Here is a 17,001-nt window from a genome sequence, read left to right as displayed (position 1 = left end):
CAAAAACCGTTGAGAAATAATAGAGTCAGTGGGGGAGAAAGATAGGCGCGACGGTTACGTTACCTATCCTTCACCGTTTGCAAAAGAGAAGGAGCCTACTGTTTCTCCGTGTGCAGACAGTGAATCTCCAATTAGGTCAAACAAAGAGTAATACTAGTATTTTATAAATAATCAAGCAATCAAACAATCAAGCAATCATTTCGCACCTTGTCGTGATTACACGACCTTACCCGGACCATGTGGACAGTTTCTTGTCTTCCGAATCCAGCGCCCGATCGTCCTCTTTTTCTCGTAATTCTCACGGCACTCCTAATGGTCCCCAGTCAGGACCGTAGATCACTCGAGGGCAAGAGCTCTCCCGATCGTTGCAGTCGTTCACTCTGTCGTCGGGACCTCTCCCACTGGATCCACGAGTCGCTGATGGGCCCCACGCTTGGGACGCCAATTGTTGAAACCTGAGTCGGGTCGGGGACAATCGATATTTGCCCGGCGGTATTGCCTCTGTGACCCTCTAGTTATTTAATCAATGAAGAGGCAGGCGCTGGAGACTGGAAAGCAGGAAACAAGGTTTTTTATTCTCTCCGGAGGAGAACACAGCAAAACGGACAGAAGGTATCGTTCTGAGGTGCTCTACTTACGTTTTGGGGCATGGCCCCTTATATACAGTGTTTGTGGTTTTTATTACAGTTTACATACATATGATAAAGCTTTGATGTACGAAAAGACATTCCAGGAATCCCCCTTCGGGCCCGTTCCCACACATATCTACAGTAGAAATCCCCACCCTGGTCACAGCAGGTGATGACTATCGCGCAGCTGGATATTCCGCCAATTCATGGAATGCGGGGTTCGATCGGATCTCATGGGGTGGGGGGGCTTTGATCAACTCGGGGGTCCTTTGAGGAGGGAAGCTTTCTATTGTACGGGGAGGGGCAAGGGATAGTATCGGCAGAGCTGGGTGTCGGTCTGGGAACGGGGAAGACAAACGGGCACACGGGGAAAAGGGGGTTTGCATCTAAGGGCCGGGGATCATGAAAGGGAAGAAGGGAGGTGTCGCGCTGGGAACAGGATGAGGGCCTGGGGCAGAGCAGCGCCGAAGAGGGGTTTATGATTCAAGGCAGGTGCAAGCAGGGGGGGTGGTCAGCGTGCAGGCTTAGTGAAGGCGAAGGGCTATGTCAGGGGCCAGCGGCATGCAAAAGGGTTCGTTCTGATCGGGGCGTCTTAAAATGGCGGGTGCGCACGACAAAAGTGTGGCATCAGGGGAAGAGGCAAGATGGCGCGGATAATGTTCACCAAAACGTACTAATTTTCAACACTTATCACTATTTATTCAACTGTGATCTACAGTGATACGCACACTATTAATCCTAAGTGCTTGTCACTATTTATTCAACTGTGATCTGCACACATTTGTGAAGGTGATTGAGATGGCTGTGTCTCAAATCTGTAATCAACCATCTATTTTTCTTGAAATTCCAGGAAAACCTAAGCTGAGGTGGAAAAAATGGTTTGATACTTTTGAAAATTACATTGTTGCAATTGATGGAACAAAATTTTCGGCAGAAAGGAAGAAAGCTATTCTTTTTAGTTATTTAGGTACAGCTTCAATAGAAATTTTTAAGAATCTCGTACCTATTGCGCCACCAATTGACGGGGGAGAAGGGTGGAATGTCTTTCTTGAAGCTGTTGCTAGACTGGAAAAACAGTTTGAAGATGAACCTAATGTTATGATTGAAAGACATGCCTTTCATAAACGCAAACAGTCCTGTGATGAATCTGTGGAAGATTATGTGGCAGCTTTACGAATCATAGCTGCAAACTGCGATTTTGGTGCCTATGTTGATACAGCTATAAGGGATCAGTTTGTGTTCAATTGTGCAGCTAAAAAATTACAAGAACGTCTTTTAGCTTGTCACAATCCCACTTTAGCAGAGGTAATTGATTTGGCCAAAGGGATTGAAAGATCAATTGAGTCATCTAAGGTTATTGCTGCTAATGATAACAAGATCACTAATGACACTTCTGTTTGTGCTGTTCAATTGCGTAGTAAGGGAAATTTTTAAGCCAATAGAGTTTTAAGTTGTTTTAGGTGTGGCTCTAAAACACATTTGGCCAACTGCCCAGATTGTCCTGCACTTAAGAAAAAGTGTACTAAGTGTGGTAAGATTGGCCATCTTTCATCTTCTTGTAGAATTCAAAGGAAGGGTGGTAAGCTTAATTCCACTGTTAATAATGTTTCTTATGTCAATGATGATTTGGAGAATTTAGTCATCACTATTTATGATGATTCTTTTGATAGTCACATAAATAGTATTTCTCTTCCTTTCAAAGCTCCTTTAGGGACTGTTCATGTTGGTAAGATTGCCTTTAAAGCTATGGCTGACTCTGGTTCGCCTGTGACTATCTTGTCAGATGTGTTCTTTTATCAAAAGTGGAAAGGTGTCACTTGCTAGATCTGACATCAACCCTAAAGCTTTTGGTAATTTTGATATCAAAATGTTGGGTTTCTTTGAAGATTCGTTAACATTTGAGACCCGTGTCATTTTTACCAAAATTTACGTTGCAATTGATGGGAAAAATATAGTTGGGTGGTATGATCTTGGTAAACTGGGCATTAATTTATGTCCAGGATCAGATCGTCCAATTCAATTGAGAGAAATGCCTGTCAACAGTGTTTCATTGGAATACCCTCTGTCTTCCATTCTGAATAAGTATAAAAATGTTTTTGAAGATGTTGTAGGTGAGGTCAAAGGTTTTTCACACAGAATTAAACTTAAAAAAGGAGCTTTGCCTATACAACATAAGGTTCGTATGAAACCTCTGGGTGTGAGGGACAAGCTCAAATCACATTTGGATGGTCTCTGTTCTCAGGGTATCATAGAACCTATCGATAGCTCAGAATGGGTTTCGGCTATCGTTATTGCTCTTAAAAAAAAAATCAAGAAATTAGACTGTGTGTAGACCTCCGCTCTCTCAATAAAAACATTGTGGTGGAAACTTATCCTTTGCCTAGGATACAAGAGATGTTGGCTGCTGTTAATGGAGCGAATATTTTTTCCATTATTGACTTGAAGGCAGCCTACCATCAAGTTACTCTGGATCAGGATTCTAGAGATCTGACGGCGTTTATAACTCCGTTTGGGTTATTTAGATTCTTGAGGATGCCTTTTGGCCTGGCATCTGCTGCCAGTGTTTTCCAAAAGCTAATTGAAAATTTGTTTAGTGAAGTTGAAGGTGTTCAGTCTATTCAAGACGACATTTTAATCTTTGCTAAGTCAATTGATGAGCATAATGTCACCATGGAAAAGGTTTTGAAGATTCTAAGCAGCAAAGGCATGACGGTGAGCAAGGAGAAATGTAAATTCCTTGTAAAGGAAATTGACTATTTAGGTCATAAAATTACTCAGGAAGGGATTTTTCCTAAGAAAGATATTATTAGCAACCTTGAAAATGCCAGTAAGCCTCAGGACAAGGATGCTTTACGCTCTTTTCTTGGGTTAAGTGAATACTATGCGAAATTTGTTAAAGGATATGCTTTGGTTGTTGAACCACTCAGACAACTGTTAAAGAAAGGTTCACGATTTGTTTGCACTGATGTTCATGATTCAGCTTTTCAGGGTGTGATTAAGCTTATCGCTAATGCTCCAGGTCTTAAAACATTTGATCCTGAAGGGGAGGTCTTTTGTAACGGTGGATGCAAGCACTGTTGGTTTGGGAGTTGTTTTCACGCAATTGGTTGATGGCAAGGAGAGAGTTATTTCGTTTATCTCGAGAGCGATTAGAGGTGCTGAAGTCCAATATAGCACAATCGAGAAGGAGGCTGTTGTAACTTAAGCTGGTTTGGTAAATGCTTTGTTGGTTCAAAGGGAGATGTGTTGTAACCTGTGCATGTTTTATCAAACTGTAATAAAGTGGTACGATCCACCCCCCCCTTCCCTGCCTCATCCACTTGGTATCTTCCCCCCAGTCATCTTTGGAATGCGACTTATTCCTGTCAGTGTGGAGAGCAGGGTGACATCAATAAAGAAGAGTTAACATACCTGGGTTCACGAGTCTTCATTTCAACACTGGCGACGAAGGGAAGAACCCGGCGCAGGGGGCCCAGCTGTCACCTCCCCTTTCAGTACTCTCTCCAACCGGAGCTCAAGTAATGCTGTGAAGTTCGTGCTTGGTACATATGAGGTGAAAAGTTCCATTTGGCGATTTATGTTCGACGGACTAGTAGCCTAAGGATTCAGGAAGGTCTGTCATCTGTAATGTGACTGATTTTGACAGTTTCGAATTGCCACGCCGAGATCGTGTGAGGAAGTGTGCACTGCTGACTGGAACTCAGCTTCTTGGAGAGTGTCATCGGGGGGCGCGCTGCTGGTGTCCTTCCCTCAGCAGGGTTCCTTAATTGCCACCTACCTCTAGTTGCAGCTGTGGAGTTAACGCAGCTGCTGCCTTTTCCAAGTATCCTGTCAGTAAGAAGACAGGCTCAGGCTGGCGCTGTTCTAAGACACTTTCTTCAGATTGGTGAAGTGTCTGTGTTCCGTGTACTTTTCGAGCCTACGCAGTGCCCTGCCGGTGGAATTTCTGCCAGCTGAGGCAGGCGCTGCACTGCATCCCTGTCAAGAAGAAGAAGGGCTTTGGCAGGCGCTGTACTGAGACGCTTTCCTCAGGTCTGGGAAGTGTCTGTGTTCCGTGTACTTTTCGAGCCTGCGCAGTGCTCTTCCGGTGAGATCCTGTCAGGATATCCTTCAGCTGAGGCAGGCGCTGCACGAAGACACTTCTTCAGGCCAAGGAAGTTTCCGTTTTCCGTGTGTTGAGTCTGTGCAGTCTGGCCGTCGGTATTCCTGTCATAAGCATTAACAGTTTTGTTTAAGCATTAATTCTGGGGCACTCCCCCCTCAGGGCCGTTATTTCTGACGGAAATTCCCGCCATTATTGTTATCGGTTCCACCCACTGCAAGGCGCACAAGCCTCGTCAGGACTGCAATACACTTTTCTTCAGGCTTTCATCTTTGCAGTGCAGCCTTGCAGTTCATGGACGGTGTGCTGGAAGTGTTCAGTTGGAGCTATTGAGTGACAGTTGATACCGGTTTCATCCTGGAAGTCCTATGCAGCGATTTTCCGGTGACTGAAAGCTCCTACAGTAAGACTGCTCATACTTTTACGCCTTTCTGGAACAAGAAGTGCCTTTTAGAGACTGTCCCGTTTTTTTTGTTTTTTTCCTTCCCCTTTGACTTACAACAGCCAAGGTGTAGTTATATGGTTGTATGGTCCACCCAGCATTGACAATAATTTGTACCACAAGTGATAGTAACCTGTATCACTTCAAAAAAAAAAAAAAAAAAAAAGGTAATTTTTAAGCGTAGGGTGTGGATGGGGGTGGGGGATAATTTAACCCTTGGTATAGACGTGCCCTGTTTCATGTGATGAAGTGCATTTGTGACGCTAATGTTATTGTGACATTCTGGTACACTAGGTACATTTTTGCAGGCCTGTACAGTGCGGTGGTTCTATCATTCTATAATTGAGAGTAACCGGAGTCCCCATCACATCCAGCTGTACGCTAGTACTATTTCAGAGCTAATTAGCACTCTGAGGAATTCCCTTCCTTCATATTCAGACCCTTATGCACTTTGTAATTGGTCAATGGTGACTAAGTATAATACAGTTACGGTCCAGCTGTTCCTTATACAGAGTGATTCCGAGCATTTTACCAACTGCAGGTCATCGGCATCAAGTCAGGAACCTACTTAAATTGATGTAGTTCATAGCTGTGGTATATTGGTGGTTATTTCACAAGCAACGTTTCTTTCATGCTACACCATAATTAGAATTTCTTAAGTGAAAATACTACCATGTTTATATCCAGGCTCTGAGGTCATCTGTGCTTACTGTGTGTGGTCTTACAAGTATTAATTAGCTCTAACCTACCATTTCCTTAATGTGCATTGCTGCACGTCTTTGCAACGTATTACTAAGAAAAAAAAAAAGGGTACTACTGTAAGTTCTCTAGTGCACCGTGCAATGTTCTAATAGTGTATACATGGTACATACGTGATAGATGTGAGATCGTTCATTTGCACTACAGTCAAATCAGAATCATAAGTGCAACCTCCCGACTGTAGAGGGGGAGTACTGAGGTAGCGGACATAATCAGCTCATGCATGGGTTTTGGGAGGGGTGAACATTGTAATGGTGACAACTGTGCGTTAATAATCCAATTTAATTAAATTATTGACTTCTGTGACTTCCCAATAAGCAGCGTAGGCATAAGGGAATTTCTCCATCAGCTTCAGGGTACTGTGTAAGTACACCTGCAGTTTTCCTAGCTTCAGGTGTAAGTAGTATTTTTTTTTTTTTTTTTTGCTCATTGTCTTAGGTCATACAGCTGTTCTCCTCCACCTTCAGTATTTTTGTTTCACCTGTCACAGGAAGTTCATTTACCGCTCCTGGGTTAGGATCTTCCCTCTACTTAACGTGTTCTCTGTTTTCTGTAAGTGAATATTTCTAATATATGGGCATCTGTAAGGACCTTAAAGGTTCATTTTCACTCCTTTCTAGTGCATTGGTGCTTCCAGCTGATAATCTTCCACATGGCGGCTTCATCTATGAACCCCCCCCCCCTCCTTCCTAAATGACATCGGTGATCCAGATATACACTGGAAGGATTGGATCAACTTGTTTGACTCATATCTAATAGCCATAGGGGGGGAAAAATTCTCAGCTGTGCGGAAGCAACATGTTTTGCTTCATAATCTAGGCGTGCAAGGGAGGAAAATATATGACACTCTCCCAAACCCAACATTGGAAGACGACGAGTTAGATTCTGATGTCTTCAAAATTACAATGATTAAACTAGAGACTCATTTTGGGGACAAGGTTAACGTTGTGCTTGAGCGTCACAAGTTCTTTTCACGAGTGCAGGCAAAGGGTGAATCCATAACTAATTACATTGCTGCCCTCCGAGGTCTCACACAGCTGTGTGAGTTTGGGGAGTTGAACGATTCCCTCATTAGGGATCAAATGGTGAGGTGCACCCATAATCCTAAGATAAAAGAAAAACTTCTGGCAAAGAATCCTTCGTTGAGGGAAGCGGTGGCCATCGCTCACTCCATTGAGCACACCGCAAAATGCATCCAGGAGATGGAACAACCTAAGGAATCCATGGGTTGTGTGAATAAAATCAAAGGGTTGGTGTTGGAAGATAAAAGAGGAGAAGGTAACAAGATCAAATCTAAAGAGGTAAAGAGTGATAAGCCCTTTAATGTCACAGAAGGGTTGAAATGCTTTAGGTGCGGAAGCAATAATCATCTAGCTAATAGCATGCATTGTACGGCTCGAAATTCTATGTGTATGAAGTGTAACAGAAGGGGCCATTTCGCAAGGGTGTGTAAGGAAGGGGAGAGGAGTCAAGTAAGAATGGTACAAAGCGAAGAGGTACAGGATCCAAACTATGTGTTCTAATAACTTTTTCTTCTACCTGTTCTAGGATGGTGTACTTGTTTTGACCAGGGTTATACCCTCCTAAGCCTCTCCAACCGCCCCTTTAGGTGTGTTATTAGGGTCCTCACTTCTGTGTGTTACGGTTATTGAGTGCCAGTTTCCCCCCCCCCCCCACCCCTTGCCTTCCCATCCCCTCCCTCTCTTTTCCATCCCTCTGTTAGGAGAAGGGCCAACTTCCACGGGAGCGAAGAAGAATCCCTCCACCTCCAAGACACAGCAGCAGGAATGCGATAACAAAGTATACGACACTCCTGTCTACTGTCTCCTAAAAGTATGAGGGAATTTACCCAAGGAGTGTCCACCACTCTCCTCATACGAGGGGTAACAAAAATAGTAGAAGGCGTCTCCGGGGATGGTCCAGGCTAGGAAACAAAGAGCAGGTTATGAATAGTCACAATCCCTATGCTTACTCGAAACACAATAAAACATTGACAAGTGTGATCAATTATGGATCTTACCCCAAGTGTAGATCGGGCAAGCGTCAACGATGAGTCCAGGCAACAGGGAGGGGGCCAAATAAGGACTCACGAAGGACTCAACACACCTCTGACGCAAACCAAATGGTAAGGGAAGGTGAGGTGAACCGGCCGGCTGCCTTAAGGGGGCCAGTACAGCGGAGCAGTAACACCAAACACCAAACACAAGGAAACCAACAACAACAGAAAAGGAGTGAGGGGCACCGACCGGCTGCACAGGGGGCGAGTACAGCGGAGCAGCACCCACTCAGGAGGTGAGACACCCGGCCCCTTAGGAAGATAGGGCGGAGCGCTCACTCTCAATAGGAAGCCCAATAAAAAAGGAATAAACAAAGGAGGTAGCGTAGGCTGTAAAACTAGAATATAGAAGAAAGTGAACCGACTACGCCCGCAAAATGCGTGAGGAATAGCAGGGCGTCGCGTTCACTAGAAAAAGGAGCGGCGAAGAATACCGCTTTACCGTACAGACTCCACACGCACACTCAAGGGGTAGAAATCAAGTGGCAGAGGGGCGGCAATCAGGTAGCACAGCGTCAAGAAGACAGAACTCCAACAGACCCCTCAGACGCCAGCAACAACTCGAACAGGAACCAGGAAGTGGGAAGGGGGCGTGGTCACCGGAAAGTAAGCCAAGCAAAGATGGGAGGGCTCTGCTCCTCCTTATTCCACTTAGGGAGTGTCAAGAAAGTACGGGCTTTGACACTAAGGGTCCACAAAAAGTGTAGGAACCAAAATGAAGCACACAAGTCAATGTTAAATCCGAACACCCTCTTTCTCTTCGGTCCAAGGGAGATGTGTTGTAACTTAAGCTGGTTTGGTAAATGCTTTGTTGGTTCAAAGGGAGATGTGTTGTAACCTGTGCATGTTTATCAAACTGTAATAAGTGGTACGATCCACCCCCCCCTTCCCTTCCTCATCCACTTGGTATCTTCCCCCCAGTCATCTTTGGAATGCGACTTATTCCTGTCAGTGTGGAGAGCAGGGTGACATCAATAAAGAAGAGTTAACATACCTGGGTTCACGAGTCTTCATTTCAACAGAGGCTTTAGCCTGTGTTTGGGCTGTGGAGAAGTTGAAGAATTTTTTGTGGGGTAGGCCTTTTGTTTTGGTAACGGACCATAAGTCGTTGGTCTACATGATGGATGGCGTGAGGAGTGGTAGAGCATCTTCCAGGTTGGTTCGGTTGATAGCGAGACTGCAAGAGTTTAACTTTGAGAGTCCGCATATTCCGGGTGGAAAGAATTTTGCAGCTGACTGTTTATCTAGGTTACCTCCCTTGAACGATTCTGGTGATGAGGTCACGGATCAGCATGAGTGTGTTGTGGCTGCTTTGGATGCTGTGGAGTCAAGCAATTTTGGTATTGATGAGAATGAGTGGAATGATCATTTTAGTAGAGATAATTTGTTGACCAGGGTTAAGTCTTATGTTGTTAGTGGATGGCCCTCTGTTAAAAGTATTGAATCTTCACTAAGAAGTTTTGCTCAAGTGGCGAATGAGTTATCTATTGAAAATTGAATTTTGTTGAGGAATGAATTGTTTGTTCCACCAAGTAGTCTCAGGGAGAAGATTATCAGATTAGCACATTCTAGGCATCCTGGTGTGTCAGGTACTAAGAAGTTACTCAAGTGTCACTATTGGTGACCTGGTTTAGATGCTTCTGTTGAGAAATTTATCAATAACTGTGCGGTGTGTGTCAGGTCTGACAAGCACTTGAAGGTTTCTACTGAACCTTTGTCTATTTGTGAAGCTCCTGCAGGTCCGTGGGAAAGACTTTCTATTGACTTCTGGACCTTATGATTGTCTTGGTAGAGAAAGTAGATTTTTGATTGTTCTCAATGATGACTTTTCTAAGTGGTTGCATTATTCCTTTGTAGAGCATCCTAGTACTGATGCGGTTATTAGTTTCCTGGACTATGTTTTCAGGATTGAAGGGGCTCCTATTTCCATTAAGTCTGACAATGGTGTTCAGTTCATCTCAAGCAAAATGGAAATGTTTCACAAAAAGTTTGGTGTGTCTGCTAAGAGGGCTCCTCTTTATAGTCCACGTTCCAATGGTCAGGTTGAGAGGGCCAACAGATTTTTTAAAGAGGGGATCCAAGCTGCGTTGGAGAGTAATCTGGATGTTTTTGACTTTTTGAAAGACAAAATTTGGAGTTATCATCTGACTCCTAACTCTGGCACAGGGGTTTCTCCTTTTTGTCTTATGAGAGGCAGACACGCTAAGTCTTTATTTTTGCCTCAATTAAGAAACAAAAGCAATTTGAGGGAGAGTTTTGAGTCTTTTGTCTCTAGAGCTAGAGATAACATCACTTCTGCACGATTGTCAGGGAAGTCTTATCATGATGATTTTCATCATTGTAAGGGCAAGGTTGTAAATGTTGGTGATTGGGTTAGGATTGTTAGTCCCTCTCACACACCCAAAGGTATGTCAAGTTCAGTAAGCCCTTTATTGTGGAACAAGTTTCTGATTCCACTGTTTTTTAGGTCTCGTCCTTTACCATTCCGAAGGAATGGGAAATGGCGAGAATTCAAGTGCTCGAACTGATTGTCAAACCACCGCTTTTTTTCGTGGCGTTTTCTTCGAGTGCACGTACAGGCACGCGCTTTTGGCCCATACACTTTCATGGCCATCTGTTCCTCAATGTCCCTCCCACCCTTCGTTTGATCTTGCCGCGAGTTCAGGCTAATGGCCCTCCCCCAGCACAGAGCGCGCATCGCGGCCGCACAGCACATCAAAGGGCTTCTCCCAGCGTGTGCTGTGCGGCTTCTCCTCCCCTAATTATGTGGCCGGCCGTACTTGTGTTTCCCGGCCGCTTCCCGGCCACTCTTGTATTTAATTAGCAGCAGCAGCATTTCTCCTGCGCCAGGCCACATCAAAGGCTCTGTGCCACTTTCACCCACACAGCAACACTTACAGACACGCAACGCCACTCACACCCACGCAAGCCCACTATCATCCACGCAACACCACACTCACCCACGCAACACCACACTCACCCAAGCAACACCACTCACACACGCAACGCAACTCATCCACGCAACGCCACTCATCCACGCAACGCCACTCATCCACGCAACGCCACTCATCCACGCAACGCCACTCATCCACGCAACGCCACTCATCCACGCAACGCCACTCATCCACGCAACGCCACTCATCCACGCAACGCCACTCATCCACGCAACGCCACTCAGCCACGCAACGCCACTCAGCCACGCAACGCCACTCAGCCACGCAACGCCACTCAGCCACGCAACGCCACTCAGCCACGCAACGCCACTCAGCCACGCAACGCCACTCAGCCACGCAACGCCACTCAGCCACGCAACGCCACTCAGCCACGCAACGCCACTCAGCCACGCAACGCCACTCAGCCACGCAACGCCACTCAGCCACGCAACGCCACTCAGCCACGCAACGCCACTCAGCCACGCAACGCCACTCAGCCACGCAACGCCACGCAACGCCACTCAGCCACGCAACGCCACTCAGCCACGCAACGCCACTCAGCCACGCAACGCCACTCAGCCACGCAACGCCACTCAGCCACGCAACGCCACTCAGCCACGCAACGCCACTCAGCCACGCAACGCCACTCAGCCACGCAACGCCACTCAGCCACGCAACGCCACTCAGCCACGCAACGCCACTCAGCCACGCAACGCCACTCAGCCACGCAACGCCACTCAGCCACGCAACGCCACTCAGCCACGCAACGCCACTCAGCCACGCAACGCCACTCAGCCACGCAACGCCACTCAGCCACGCAACGCCACTCAGCCACGCAACGCCACTCAGCCACGCAACGCCACTCAGCCACGCAACGCCACTCAGCCACGCAACGCCACTCAGCCACGCAACGCCACTCAGCCACGCAACGCCACTCAGCCACGCAACGCCACTCAGCCACGCAACGCCACTCAGCCACGCAACGCCACTCAGCCACGCAACGCCACTCAGCCACGCAACGCCACTCAGCCACGCAACGCCACTCAGCCACGCAACGCCACTCAGCCACGCAACGCCACTCAGCCACGCAACGCCACTCAGCCACGCAACGCCACTCAGCCACGCAACGCCACTCAGCCACGCAACGCCACTCAGCCACGCAACGCCACTCAGCCACGCAACGCCACTCAGCCACGCAACGCCACTCAGCCACGCAACGCCACTCAGCCACGCAACGCCACTCAGCCACGCAACGCCACTCAGCCACGCAACGCCACTCAGCCACGCAACGCCACTCAGCCACGCAACGCCACTCAGCCACGCAACGCCACTCACACATTGTGGGTGCAGATTGTGGGTGCAGATTGTGGGTGCAGATTGTGGGTGCAGATTGTGGGTGCAGATTGTGGGTGCAGATTGTGGGTGCAGATTGTGGGTGCAGATTGTGGGTGCAGATTGTGGGTGCAGATTGTGGGTGCAGATTGTGGGTGCAGATTGTGGGTGCAGATTCAGGGTGCAGATTCAGGGTGCAGATTCAGGGTGCAGATTGTGGGTGCAGATTGTGGGGAGTGCAGATTCAGAGTGCAGATTCAGAGAAAACTCAGCAGCACCACCACCATTGCAATGCAATAGGTCTCGTTTTAACGCAAATTTAAGCTATAGGCCTTGTAAATGACAAAGCCTTTTATTTATGTTCCAAAAACCAGAACGCAAAAATAAAGGGCATTATCATTTACAATGCTAATAGTTCAGACTCGCGTTATTGCGAGACCTATTGCATTTCCAATGCTTGTCTCAAGGGCAGAGGGTGGTGGAGCAAGAGTTCTGTTGTTCTGAAACCTGGCCAGAATTTTTTTTTTGATAAAAGGGAAGATGGTGAGGATGTCTGGTTAGATGATTCCTGTCATAGTCCTTTACCTGAGGAACAGTTTGTTTCTTCTGGTGATGGTCTTGGTTCTACTCCTGGTTCAGAGCCTGTTTCTGTTTTGGATACTCCTGCTGCTGACGTTGATGCTGGTACTTGTTCTTCTGTTCCAGGTTCACATGTTTCTCTTAAAAGATGTGTTAAGTTGCCTAAAAGATTTGATGATTATGTTCTGGATTAATTTTGTTTTGTTTTATTTTCCTTTTCCTTTTGTTTCTTTTTCTTTATTTTGTTTTGTTTTATCTGTGGAAAAGGTACATGTGGTAATATTCTTCTTTCCTTTCTTGCTCAATCTTTGATGTCACCTTTAGAATTGTTATGAGTAATGAGAATGTTACACATGTAATGGGGAATGTTGTTGTGACCTGTGTTCTAGATCAGAGAAGCGGTTGGAGCTGATCTGATCTAGACGCTTTGGTTTGTGCTCCAGTGGGTCCTTGGATTTGACTTAAATAAATCCTCCTTAAATCTATGTTTGCCTCCTCCGCTTTTTACATTGGCATATAACCATCTCCTGTTGGGCGGAAGCCTTCATGTTCCATCACTGCCGTCACTAGGGTTGCCACCTTTCCAAAAGAAAAATGCCGGCCATTGGAATACTAAATAGGGTTGTAAACAAAAGTGTACGTAATAATTTATACCCTGACTTTTCAATCTTTGTTTCTTTACTTATTAGTCATGCATTATTACCGCAGCTCTAGGACGCATTTAAAACTGATTTCTCTTTATATTTACTGTTTGAAATATGTTCAGATAAAGGCTAAAAATAGCAGCTTTAGGTGGTTTTGCTAATTTTTGTACCGGCTGTGACATCAAAATACCAGTGATGTCAGTAGAAAATCAGTCAGGTGGCAACCTTAGCTGTCACACTTCTTAGCAATAACCATAGGTACAGGCCTTTGGACTTTAGAGTCGCCGTTCTCTTTACAGCAAACTTGACTGCATTCACCTGGTCTCTGGGGGAAATAGCAGTATATCCCAGGATATTCCATTCTTCTAGCTGCATGAACACCAAGATCTACTTCGCGCTGGTGAGCATAAAAATATTTTCAAAACCAAAGATTGGGACAGGTTACACACATGGGTCCCTTTTACTCCGTTTTGCAGACGGGCTACTCCATCACAAACCTTGCTGATGTCCCGTCTGACATTTAACTTGTGCATTATAGCCTATGGCATTTGTAATTTGACGAGCAGGTTATTTGTTAAAATTTGACCAGGTTTTTTGTCTGCCAAACTCTGAATAAGGCTTATGGTTTTTGGACTAGAATTTGGTGTTGACTATTTGGTGTTGACAGTTTGATCTTTTGTTCCTTACGGAAACGTGGTTAGACCAGTTCTCTGACTCGGATATTATCGAGGCTATGCTGGAGAATTACTCTATGGTTAGGCAGGACAGGCCAGTGGGGAAAGGAGGGGGGATTGCGATTATTTTAAAAAAATATCTTGGTTGTCTATTGGAGATTGCCCCGGTCGCAGATAGCGAGGCAGGAGCCTTCACTATAAAAATCAATGGGGGAATGACAATTAAAGGCTTTTTTATATACAGACCTCCGGGGCCTTGTACTAAGTTCAGGGAGAGTTTGTTAGATAACGTAACAGAGGCTGCATTACGCAGGGATAAATTCCTATTACTGGGAGATTTAAATCTGCACCTGAATAGCCCAGGGGATAAAGGAGTGGAGGAGTTCTGCAGGGACATTCAAGCCCTTCAGCTAGATCTTAAGATCTCAAGCCCCACTCATCGTCAAGGCCATCTTTTGGACCCGATCTTTGCAAATTGGGGAGGGGTTGAGATCTCTACAGTTGAGCCGATCCCCTGGACAGACCACTTCCTGGTGGTATTCTCCATAAACAGCATTAAGGCCATAAAACATTCAGGCAACCCTGAACTACCTGAGGAGGAAGTGGGCAAAATTCTCCTTGGAGGATTTCAATGAAGCACTGACACGGGAAGGCCAGCCAGGAGGAGAGGACATAGAATCGGCTGATCTTAACCTGAATAGGCGCATTAAAGAGGCGCTAGATCATTCTGCACCACTCTGCCGAACATCCGCGGGCGGCCGCACGAAGAGAACAGCCCCATGGTTCAATGGAGAGCTGCGGCGGACCAAGGCGGAATGTAAGCGAGCGGAAAGATCATGGAGGGTAGCGTATGACAGTCAGGCCAGGGAACTGTTTTTAGAAAAAAGGCGGATACATCATAGGCTGATTAAGAAATCGAAGGCGGCCTTTTACGCAGGAAAAATCCTAGGGGCAAAGAACTCGGCTAAGGAGCTCTTCTGCATTTATAAGTCCTTGACAACTATAGATTCGTCTGCAGACCCGGAGAATTGTTCGACGGAATCATGCGATCGTATCGCCGACTATTTCTCCACTAAGATTGCAAAGATCTATTCGACCTTCCCTAATCCTCCCCCCACAGGGGTTGAGCTTGTTGTAACATCTGAGGGCACGGAGAACCTGGGGCTTCTCACAAATTTCAGCACCCCCCCTCCTGAAGAGCTAGTCAGGATATGTCTCTCTATAAAATCTGGCTCCCCTTTGGATCCGGTGTCCCCTAAACGGTTGGGAGACAGCCTGGAGGTCCTGGAGCCTTATATAAGGCATGTCCTGGATGTCTCTTTTAAGTCTGGCATGTTACCTAAGGGGTGGAAACAGGCAATGGTGCTCCCCCTCCGGAAGAAACCTCACATTAGTTTTGAGGTGTTAGAAAATCTGAGGCCCATCTCTCTCTTGCCTTTTATGTCCAAAGTGGCTGAGAAGGTGGTAAACACCCAAATTATGGAATATGTGGAGGAGGCAGGGTTGCTCCATACTACGCAGTTCGGCTTTAGACCTCGTCATTCGACGGAGTCTGCCCTACTGATGGCAACAGAACATCTGAGACAGGGTGTAGATGAGGGGCAAACGATGGCCTTGATCCTGTTGGACCTCAGCGCGGCGTTCGACACTGTAGCACTCTCCACCTTGCTACAGTGTCTGAGCAGAGGTGGCATTGCTAATACTGCGCTGAGGTGGATCCAGGCCTTCCTAACGGACAGAAGCTTCCAAGTGAGGCAAGGAGACTGCTACTCCAAAGGGGTCCCTTTGGGCCAGGGCGTGCCTCAGGGCTCGTCTCTGAGCCCGACCCTTTTTAATCTGTATGTAGCGCCTGTTGCCTCCATTGTACTGAGTCATGGCCTCCAAATAGTATCCTACGCCGATGATACGCAGCTGGTCATCTCCCTGTCGCACGCGCCCTGTCTTGCGGCAGATGGCTTCCGGTCGTGCATGAAAGATCTTGCCGATTGGATGGCTATGAACTGTCTGAAACTTAACGGTAGCAAGACAGAGGTGCTTGTGGTGGGGAGAGACCAGTCTGCTTGGTCGTCGGCTTGGTGGCCACCCTGTCTAGGGCCGACCCCCCACCCCCTGTCAGGAGGCAAAAAACCTGGGTGTGTGGTTTGATGCGGGTCTCACTTTTGGGCCCCAAATCAACCGTGTGGTGGGTATGTGCTTTGGAATCTTGAAAAGGCTGAGGAAAGTTCTGGAACTGTTGCCCATGGAGGCCCGTAAAACCCTGGTACATGCACTGGTGACCGCAAGGTTGGATTATGCGAACCTGCTGTACCTGGGGGCACCTGGGAAAAGTTTCGGTCGCCTTCAAGTGCTGCAGAATGCGGCAGCACGTTTGATCCTCAGGCTGCCCAAAAGGGCTCCCTCGAGGGAAGCCTTGCAGAAGCTACACTGGCTCCCTGTGAGGAGCAGAATAGAGTATAAGGCCCTCTGCACCTGCCATCGGATTCTGAATGGCAGGGCACCTCGACCACTGCAGAGCTTGATTGAATTCTATGAACCAGTTCGAGCGCTAAGATCTGCGGGTGGAGGACTGTTGAGAATCCCCAAGGTTAAGAAAGCCCGCGTGGGAGGCAGATCGTTCAGGTACTTAGCGGCAAATCATTGGAACAAACTTCCGGTGGATCTACGTTTAGAACCGGCAGAAACTAAGTTCCGTGCTAAATTAAAAACTTACCTATATGTCGGATAGACGGCTCGCCCTTGAGCTAAACTTCCAGCTTCTGCCTCTCTCACCTTAGCGCGGGGACACGCCGGTGTGCGTAACTCAGCGCTCTACAAATGCCCCTATTATTATTATTATTATTATTATTTGAGA

The 17,001-nt window shown here is 46.8% G+C and overlaps 2 protein-coding genes across 2 annotated transcripts in view; one reads left to right on the top strand and one right to left on the bottom strand.

Annotated features, from left to right (window-relative positions):
• ATG4A (autophagy related 4A cysteine peptidase) overlaps positions 1-4,630 on the bottom strand; it is a 176,807-nt gene extending 172,177 nt beyond the window's left edge. The window contains exon 1 of the mRNA XM_078688781.1: positions 4,041-4,630. The gene's annotated coding sequence lies outside the window, so the exon portion shown is untranslated. The remainder of the gene's footprint in view (positions 1-4,040) is intronic.
• The window catches only part of PSMD10 (proteasome 26S subunit, non-ATPase 10), a 131,951-nt gene that overhangs the window by 8,856 nt on the left and 106,094 nt on the right, over positions 1-17,001 (top strand). The gene's annotated exons all lie outside the window — the stretch shown is intronic.

The sequence above is a fragment of the Lissotriton helveticus genome, chromosome 4_1 (assembly GCF_964261635.1).
Source record: "Lissotriton helveticus chromosome 4_1, aLisHel1.1, whole genome shotgun sequence".
NCBI classification, from domain to species: Eukaryota; Metazoa; Chordata; class Amphibia; order Caudata; family Salamandridae; genus Lissotriton; species Lissotriton helveticus.
This window is presented reverse-complemented; position numbering and strand designations above follow the sequence as displayed.